The sequence below is a fragment of the Benincasa hispida genome, chromosome 11 (assembly GCF_027475165.1).
Source record: "Benincasa hispida cultivar pf3 chromosome 11, pf3_genome.v1.1, whole genome shotgun sequence".
NCBI classification, from domain to species: Eukaryota; Viridiplantae; Streptophyta; class Magnoliopsida; order Cucurbitales; family Cucurbitaceae; genus Benincasa; species Benincasa hispida.
The window spans coordinates 25,091,923-25,102,825 of record NC_143488.1 but is presented as its reverse complement, the minus strand read 5'-3'; positions in this window follow the sequence as shown (position 1 = coordinate 25,102,825).

The following is a 10,903-nucleotide window of genomic DNA, read 5'->3' as shown; positions in this document are numbered from 1 at the left end:
CACTCTAAATACGATGTTAACAGGAAGCACGAACGAGTACTGTAACAAACAACAAAACAAACTACAAGAAAGCAAGTAAAGGCAGACAGAAGTTGGTAACCCAGTTCAGTGAAATCTACCTATGTGTGGGGGGCTAGCGTACCTAGGAAAGATAATAATACACTAATATTAAAGAGTCAAGCAATTACAACATAGTACTTAGTCAAGCAATTACAACGTAGTACTTATCTGTAATTCAACGACTACTACAATGAGTCACGTAGTGCCCAATTCACAGATCACTTAGGTTCTCTCTAGATGTGAGACTCCATCTCTATTAAACTTAGGTTCCCCCTAAATGTGTTAATATTAGTGTTGAACACTTCAACTTCCGACAGTGTGTGAGACTATTCCTCTTGATTATCTTCCGATAGCTTAATGAAGAAGTTTTAGGTTCTACCATAAGACCAAGAATTCCTTTTCAAAAACAATACCTTAGGCTTATTCTAAGGCAGAAATTATCTTCAAGATATTGCAATTTTCAATCAATGCAATTGCACAATAGAATAGAACATGTATAGATAAAAAATTCCGTTGTTGCACAAATTGGCCACCGAGAAACAAGACACTTTTAGACCATAAACAAATGTAGAAACCCTAAAAGAATACCATTATTCTCCTTTTAAAACCATGGTCAAGAAACAAAACCAACTCCTCAATCAGAAATAATAGGTAGCACCTCAATAAAGAAAAATATCTGGCAAAATAAATATGTAGAAATTTTAAAGATATGGAAAGAAAATATACTGCATAAAATAATATTGTTTGTGTCTGATGTTAAGACTACATTTATGACAACAATACAAACCATCACAAGCTGCCTTAGAAAAATATAGAGCCAATCAACAAATTTCTAACAAGGACCATCACTTTCTTGAACCTTTTCAATGAGGGACCACTGCACTTCTAATATTTTTCCAAATATGAAGAAGGATTCTTAATCAATAAGACGACAAGTCTTCTTTGCTGATAGAGCTTGGTTAAATAACTCAGTATCTCTGAAATTGAGCGCACCTAACTCCTTAAGAGCACAAAGCCTCTTGCATCACATCCAGCAAATTTTATCTTTCTCTAATGAAGAACCCCAAAAAAATCAAGCACAAAATGTCATAAATTCCTTACACAAACCTGTAGGAAAATGAAAATAGCTTATAGCATAATTAGGAATGGCTTGAACAACACTTTTAATGAGCACATCTTTTGTCCCAATTGAGAAAAGCCTATTCTTCCAACCTTCCAAATCCTTCCACATCCACTCTTTTATAAATCGAACATCTTGCTTCTTTGTTATAAAAAAGAATGTTGGGTGGCCAAAAAAAAAAAACAAAACTATTAATATTTGTATAAAAGCCATTGAAGAATTATTAAAATTGACACATTTGCCAAGCACAAATGTATAGAATCATAAATAATCATCTATAACATCCCAAATTTATAATGAAAATCCTGAAAAAAAAAATATCATGCTATCATCAACGAAAACATGGGAAATAAATGAGAGATAGAGGCACACAACCAAGAAACATGAACAATTGATAGATGCTCTTCTTAAGTAAGGCCTATCAACTATTACAAATAGACATTCTACATACAAGAGGAAGAGATAAGGGGAAAAAGGATCACCTTACTTCAACCATCGAGACAGGGCAATAGAACCATAAAAGAGCCTATTGATTAAAATAGAAAATTGAGTTATAGCCTCACTATCTATAACCAAATCTGACCATTTCTAATAATTAAACCCCAACTTTAACATAATATATGACATAATAACATTCTTTCCTGTTGGGATTGATGCCCTAAATCTCGTAGAGTCCTGTAGTTTGTAAACACTTGTACGAACAAACACTTTTTGATTTATAATATATGATATTTTATTTACTTCAGTCTATGAAATATGAGATATTTTAGTTGCATTAACCACAAACCAATAAACTAAGATCCATGGTTATCGCTGTAACTTAAGCATATATATGGAGACATACAAATGGATCGTGTTTTAAGTGACAACCTAAATGGTCTATAGTATATGGATAAAGGAGGGATACCTGGTGACGAAAAATTAACCGTCAAAGACTTGATGACTAAAATTAAAGGGACACAATATGCGATGCATGTCTTAAGGAATGCGTTAGTTATCATGCGTCGGTGGTCATGCGTTGGAATGAAATATGTGTTAACGAATGTATGCAATGGCCATGCATTCCTGTCATAATTTTTGTTATGCTCGCACCAAGTATAACGCGAATGCAAGTTTCTCAAGTGATCTGAGGTCGAACTCAAGGACTTGTAACTAAATGCTATGCGATAATGTGTTTGCGGCAGTTGAATAAAAGAATGATGGAAGGTATTAAGCTACAACTACTCCTACTTCTAATTAACAGACAACACAATGAGAAGTATGAATGAGAGGTAGAGACACGACAACTGTTGACGCGAAGTAAATGGATGGAAAATAGATAAAATATGAGGATGTCTTCATCGCCATCGTATTCTAATTCTTGGACGCATGCAATGTCCTCTCCGTAGGGTGCATATGCTGTGTAATAGCAAATGGAGCTTATTCCTAAGTTCCACATTCTTGCTTATGCGGATCTAATCTTGCTTAGATTCTAACCTAACTCTCTCAAGTCTTAGGTTCTTTCTTTAGACTCTCTCTCGAGTAGCTCTAGAGGTGTGATGGATTCATACATAAGACAAGGTAACCGCAAAAACCTGGTTGATGTAAGATTATTCCTATCTCTCGTGAATACTTGCTTACATTGCTTAATGTGACCAACCACTTACCCTCCCGGGCAGTTAGTTGTTTCTGACTTTACTCATAGACAAGCGTTACATCCGCCTATAGACAGGCATTGCTATAGCTTCACACTAAGCAAATAAGATTTTCTCACAACACTCGTCCAATGCACACCTCCCGGTGGTTTGCTACATGCTTCATGTCTCTATGCCACATGATTAAGTATGCAATACTCTAGCAATCTCACTAGGTGATGCAATGAAAGTTAAGGATACTAAGTAAAGAAGATGGAGATGGAATCGAAGGAAACATAGAAATGCATTGAACACACAATGTATTAATTTCTTAATCCAAAATGAACACACAATTTATAGAAATGCATTAAGATGCTTCCATTCCACCAACCTTGCATTCATCCCACTATTATGGTTATCGTGTAGCCACAATCATGCAGTGACAGCATTCGCTTGATTACCGCAACTTCTACACGATGACCACAATCGCTTGACGACCACAACTCCTATGCGATGGACGCATGCGGTTGATTACCACAACACACATGTGTTGATCGTAGGTGTTTGCCTTTGCGATGGAGAGTTTCTCTATATGCAGTCGTCTATGCGATAGCCCGATTCTGTGTTTGTGTCCACTTCTTGCGTTAGCTACAAAAATAGACAATTGAACGCATAATAGTGGGTTAGCCGAGATTCTTAATGTTGAACGCCGCAAACTCATTTTCTCATGAATTTCTAATATAATTGCCACATATTATGCTTAACAGCCCCCATAATTCTAAATAAAAGGCCTAAGATGACGTGCATTTCTGCATGTCATCAATACCTTATCCCAATGACACTATGAGTATGGCTCACTTTATAAATGTTATAACTATTGTAAAGTGCTATAAATGATCTGATCTTGAACATTCATGTATTAGACATGCGAGCGGGGATATTCTATAAAAAAGAGTTTGTATAAGACCCGACCACGAAATGTTTAGTTTCATTATATAAAGTCGTTCATAATTGAGACTTTCGTTTCACTGGGATGACCATAACATAACCTTAATCCTGAGTGAGTTGTGAACTCCTGTCTATGATGGCGGTTCTTTAATTTTCATGGTTGATAGTGGCCAGATCGCCGACTTAACAAGCCTACCATTTTAGGGATTCGTCTGATTGGGGGGCTGGGAACACAGCTAAACAAAACAGAAGTCAATCATTCCCCAAAGTTGGGGTAAGTAGATAAATTGCTCCCTTAAGAGCTGATTCCGGGGCTTGAACAATGTGGCGCCACACCTTCTCTTGGCTTGAGAAGGGTCTAGTCATAGTGGGAATATGATCTATTGTTAATTAAACGAATCAGTGGTACTTAAGGAGTTAGATGTAACTATAATGGCAAAACGGTAAATTGGCCCAGCTGTACTTATGAATGATTTGTGAAGGGTTATCGCACTATTGATTGTTTATATCCAATAGACATAGAAATACATTTGTAGTGCGAAGAGTGCAATTGCTGGTCTTTTGTGGACTGCTCGGTAGTTAACAGATGGTGGATATAATGATTAAAGAGTTTAATCAGTTATTCACGTAACGTTGGAGATTCAAGCTACAAGTCCATAAGGTCCCCTTGGTAGTTCAATGAATTCAAGCTGAGAATCAGTTTTTGGGTTAGTTTGAAATGTTTAATTAATAAGAGGGAATTTGATTATATATGTTATAATTAAATTAACTCAATTATATATGATATAATTGATATGATGTATTTGATACATTATTATTTGATTGGAGGAATTTAATATAAATATGATTTGTATTAAATTCCATAAAAAGAGAAAAAGAACTATGGTTTATGTATTGTGTATGATGCAATATTAAAACTATATGTTATAAATATAATATGATGAGTTAGTTATTTTATTTATTTATAATTTATTAATAATAAGATAATTAAATTTCTTTTTCTCTAATAACCACCTTTAGTGGGTGGTTAAACGGTTTTATGGCTAAGTGGGATAAAGAAGAAAAATGGTTTTTCTATTGATTCCACATGCAACAAGTAATCAGATTACTAATTGAAAGACAAAACGATCGCATTGAGTTTACTATACGATAGTAATCTTTTCTAAACGATCGAGTGTTAAGTCTATACGATAGACTTGCTTCTTCTACACGATAGTGCTGCCTATTACTCGATCGTCTCCTCCTCCTCCATTTTCCTTCCCTCAATCCAAAATTAGCCACAGCTCACAACTCCTAGATTCTCACACCGAGAATACCAAGGCAATCTTGTGGTGGTGTCTAGATTTGTTTGAGGATCGAGTTTTACTCGTCGCTGGTGTTCGAGGGAGATTGTCTTGCTCATTGTGTTCGTGTTGGTCAACGCGTTGATGATTGATCGAGGGACATATGTGAAGAAAGAGTTCTTTAAAAGTATTGTTACTCTATCCTGTGTTTTTGATAAAAAGCATGTTGTAATTTATCTTTAATGCATAATGGTTTCTGTATGATTGTAAATGTTTGAATTTTTTCACAATTGAGTTTGGAATGATCCGCTTCCGCTTATAGGTCCTCTATAATTAGAGTTCTTCAATTGGTATCAGAGCCAGGTTCTTCTAATTTCCAAATTCCATTCCTTATTTAATTTCATTTACAGTCTTGGTGGGTTTTAAGAATTCTGCAATGTGTTTAAGTGTTAAATGTGGTTGTGGATGTTGTTGATGGATAATTTCGGGATAATTGCCTCTTTTTAAAGCTTTCATTTACATTTAAAAAAGTTAATTTGTAAGGGAACTTGCATTTTTAGGCATATTTAACAAGCAATAGAGTCTGTAATTGTTTTTTATTTGTTTAAATCGTTCTTGATGAAGCTTCAGACGCAAGGAGTTGTTGTTCGCTTCAAGGAAGAAGACGAATCGTTGGTCACATTGTGTGGCTTATGTTAAAGATCGTTTAGATTTGGCTATGCGATCATGTAGAAAAGTTCTACTTGATCGTGTAGTATTTGCTAAACGATCGCAAAGCTAATGCTACACGATCGTTGGCCTTAACGACCTTCCTTTCTTTCAACCAGTGAGGACAATTCCTCTTCCAGTGTCCATGTTGGTTGTAGTGGAGACACTTTCCCTTTTCAACTGATGGTGGACATCTTATTGGCACGACAGGCAGCGGGTTAGCAGGCGCCTTCCCTTTTCCATTACTACCCTTCTTCTTCTTCCCCTTTGCAGAGTTAGAAGTAGAAGGTATAGACTTTGTTCTTGAGATCAAACCTCTATGGAACGTCCTGGAGGATGAAGCAACATTTGCCTTACCCTTCTTCCTGTCTTTACTTTTTCAGTAAAGATTAGCAGGTCTACAACTCGTTGAGGAAAGTTGTAAGGTTATATTTTAGTTTGTTAAGAATCATATTACTAACAAAGTGAAGGAAGCTCTCCGGCAAAGAATGCAGAATTATGCTAACCTGGCTGCCCTCATCGATGGTAGACCAATTCAACTCTGCCATATTGAAGTGGACCATCATATTAAGCACATGTTCACGAACAGAGGTGCCTTCTTCCATTTTTTGAGTTGAACATGTATGTAAGAGTCTCATGCATAAGCTGTTCAGATGATTGTCCAAACATCCCCCGTAGGGGACTGCATGATCTCACATGTTGAGACCATAGGCTCATGTTACTTGGCCAAGACTTCAGAAAGACTTGCCAAGATATAGGCTCGGGCCTTCTTATTCGCCCATGTCCATCGCTCGTATGCCTCCTGAACATTTCGAGTGGCATTGAGAGCTGGAATAGGAGGACAGACCTCCGAAAGAGCGAACATAAGAACCTCAATGATAAGAATCGTCGTGATCATATGTTTTCATGTCGAAAAATTGTTGCCAATTAATTTTTCGACACCAAGAAAAGCTAACGTGGTTGTTGCCATTTTGAAAACTTGTTGCTGAAAATACGAACAAAACTTTATTAGATTTTGCTAAACCACGTTTAACCATTTAGTTTTGCAATACAGTTTCAAGTACCCTAAGTGAAAGACTTCTATTTTACAATGATGCCCCAGTAAGGTAGGACAAATGTCACCGGTGGGGTCATTAGATGCCCCTTCACTGGGATGAGACATTCTCAACCATTAGGCAGAACCAACTCTTGGAACTGAACCTAACAGCCACCATCTATTCAGTCTAGAACTCTTAACCTTTAAAAATTCCACGTAAGTGTGACTCCTCGCTTTCGGTACCAGAGTCCCACCTTAATGAGCTCACCATAGGAAAGAAGCAGATTAGGACAATAGACTAAGTTACCTTATCCTTTTACAGGAGATCAAATAAAGAAACACGCAAAACTGCCATCCTTTAGGGGACACTCCCAAGGTGCCTCGAGGCGATGCGCAGTAACTTTATTCAATCCAACGAGGGAGACCGAGGGATATGCTGTTGCACTTTCCGCTCCCACTTATTATGAACACTCTCTCCATCTACCTTAATATTAACCTACCCAAACACCATCTATTAGGGGGACACGCCAAAGGTGCCTCGAGGTCGAGAGTAGATCTCACAGTGTGGACTATTTAGGAAAAACGTGAAAGGTTTTTAAATGAAGTATATTATGCCTCAAGTACCTCCCACTGAATGTTCTACTTAGAGGTTCATTAACTTAGACAATCCGGCTACTGATTTTAGTCTAAGTCGTCTTTTTAAGTCCGTTCATAAATAACTTTTGTCTATGAAATATGAACAAGTTCGAGTAGTCACATTTAAACACTTTAATGGATTGTTCTTAACTTGTATGCATGCATCAAATCTATCTAATTCACCTTTCCAGGTAAGTTCTCAGGTAGGGGTGTTACATTTCCACCAACTTAAATACCCCAGCCTAGACAGAATCCGCCTTAGACAAAAGGTCCCTTATAGATAGATTTGTTACACTTTAACCTTTTATTAGTCAATTTAATCCTATTAAACTGATTAAAAGATTAAATCCTTAGGTTGCTAATCATATTAGAATCGTGATCTTAGGTCTATGTCATCCAAGTTTTAAACATTTTAAAACCATGAATTAAACCTAAGTGAGCATGCATGTCTTTCTTATTACTTTTAGTTCTAATTTCTCTTTAACCTTTAAAAAGAAACAACTAAAACCCATTGCGCACAACTAGGTGTTTATAACGCTTATAAAGAAACCTATGTGTCATGCTTCATGCAATGTCCAGTCATTACTGAAGGATCTCATACCGAGAGTTCCATGAGCGGGCTTAGATTGCTCCAATTTCACAGTGACCGAAATATAAACGATATACATTCTATACTAACAGTTATGCATATTAAACTCATCAACAGCATGCTCAGAATACGATAGAACATAGAGAAAGGGGTTCATACTAGAGGAAGACGGTCTTCATTTGTTTGAACCCACAGCCGCGGAAAACTCCACCGATCTACCAGCACCCGGAGAGTCTCTCGACTGTTACCGCACGATCCAAACGTACACGAACAAGGCTTCGAAGACAACATCACCACCAAGGAATCCCAGGTATCCTCGACGTCAAAAACCCAAAGAGTGGGCTCTGGTGAGTTTGGTAGAGGACGGAGGAGAGGATTTCGTGTAGACGACAAGCACGCACAAAAATAACTCTATTATCGTATAGTGGGGACGCTTATCGTATAGTAGAACTACACGATCGTTTAGTAAAAACAAGATGATCGTTTAGGAAAGTGGTATACAATCATTTAAGGAATGCATGAACCAGACGATCGTTTAGACGAATGAGAATCTATCGTATAGGCTCTCGGCAATCGCTCTTTCACGGTTTCTTTTGGGGCGTAGGATATCGAATGCACGAATGAATTAAAACTCAAAATGGAAACCATTTTCATACTTCAACCCGCCAGTTACCTTAACCTGCGCGGCTCCACGTTCCCACGTTCAAACGTTTAATTGGTTAATTATTAAATCATTAATCAATTAATTTAATTAATAAATATAATCATATCAATTAATAATAAATATAACCTTCGCGACTCTCGGCGATCGATAACGATTAATAATTCCCAAAAATGCGGGGGCCTTTACAATCAACCAAAAATGTAAAAGAATTAAATCAAACTAAGGCTAACATCCCAGAAAACTCCATTAATCTGCACATCCACAACAATTTAACAATTAAATAGAGCAAATATGCAGTCACCAACAATGTATATGCAATTTTTTGCAATAATGAAATTGGAATATCAGAACCTAGCTCTGATACCAATTGAAGGAACTTTTAACAAATAGCATCCATAAGCACGTTCGGATCTTTTCGATTTCATTGTCACCAAAATACAACACATACATTCTAACAGATAGTTATGCAATTTAACACTCATCAATGGCATGCTTTGATAAACAAAAAACAAAGGATTGAGTTCACATACCAGTTGAAGACTCTCTTCAAACTCGAACTCAATGTAGCGGAAGAACCTCTACGAACTCTATCGCCCAGCAAATCAGTTGACTACGGAAACACGATTGTCTACACGAATGGCAGCAACACGAAAAAGCACGAGCAAGCAGAAGCGGGGACAACACCACCGGTTGAAGCCCTTGGTATTCTCAGAGTGAGAATCCAAAGTGTGGTCTTTGGTATTTTGGTAGAGGTAGAAGGAAAGGCTAATGGTGTAAACGATAAGCAAGTGGGAGAGAAAGCTATCATATAGTAGGGATGCTTATCGTTTAAATGAAGCTAACGGTCATGTAGGTTTTACTAAGTGATCGTCTAGTAATTGGTAAAGGATCATTTAGAAAACACGACACGTTAGGCGATCGTTTAGGAAAGCTAAGCGATCGTTTAGAGAAAGGCGTGCCATCGTTTAGATGTGGGTGTGCGATCATTTAGACGATGAAGCTCTATCATATAGGCTCTCGGTTAAGCGACGTTTTCACACCGATTGCGATTTTTTTTTTAAACTCTTTAGCAAATGAAAAAAAAAAATTCATTTTATTCTTCGGTTACAATAACTGAATACGACTTCTCTCACTAACACACGATTGAGGAAAATATTTCGGCCAATTATCTCATAATTAACCAATTTAATAATAAATTAATATAATCATATTATATTCTTACCCTATAGTTTGATATCATATATCTACTCTAAAAATTTCTCCTCCACTTGATATAAATCATATTTATATTGAATTTCCTCCAAAATAATGTATCTCATACATTTAATCAATTATCATATATAATTAACCAATTCAATTGTATCATATATAATCGGACTCCCTCTTGTCAATTTGAACATTTCAAAATGACCCAAACACTGATTCTCGACTTTATCCAAGCTACCTAGGGGACCTTATGGATCTGTGGCTCAAAGCTCCAACGGTACGTGAATAGCTGACTAAACTCTTTAGCCATGAGATCCACCATCCGTTAACTACTAGGCATTCCACTAAAGACCAACAGTTGAACTCTTCTTACCGCATATACATTTCTGTGTCCATCAGATATAACCAATCATGAGTACGATGACCCTTCACAGATGCTCGTAAGTACAACTATGCCAATTTACCGTTTTGCCTATATAGTTACATCTCACTTCTTAAGTACCACTGATTCCTCTAAGGAACAATACAACATAGTCCAACTATGTGTGAACACCTTTCGGGCCAAGAGAAAGTGTGTGGCGCCACATCGTTTAAGCCCTGGAATCAGCCTTTAAAGGAGCTATCTATCTACTTATCCGTGCCTTGGGGAAGGAGTGAATTCCATTTTGTTGTTAAATTTTATGTCCTAAAACTCATAGTTTGTAATATCACATTCTTGTTCAATAAAGCTGCTATTGAAAATCTTTAGTAAATTTAAATTCTATATTCAGGAATCCAATTAACTGAGGTTCCAAGGCTATTAAGTTTAAGTTTGAACTTTATGTAGTGACAGAAATGTGGATCAAGTTCAAATATATATAACCAAAATGGTCTATAGTATATGAATAAGGTTGGACGCCTTATTCTGGGGACACTATGGATGCAGCTCATTTTGTAGTTAATACAAACGATGTGATCCTAGACCATTTATGTGGAGACATGAAAATGGGGGCATCCTATGTAAAGAGTTTACATAAGACTGAACCATGAAATAGTCATTT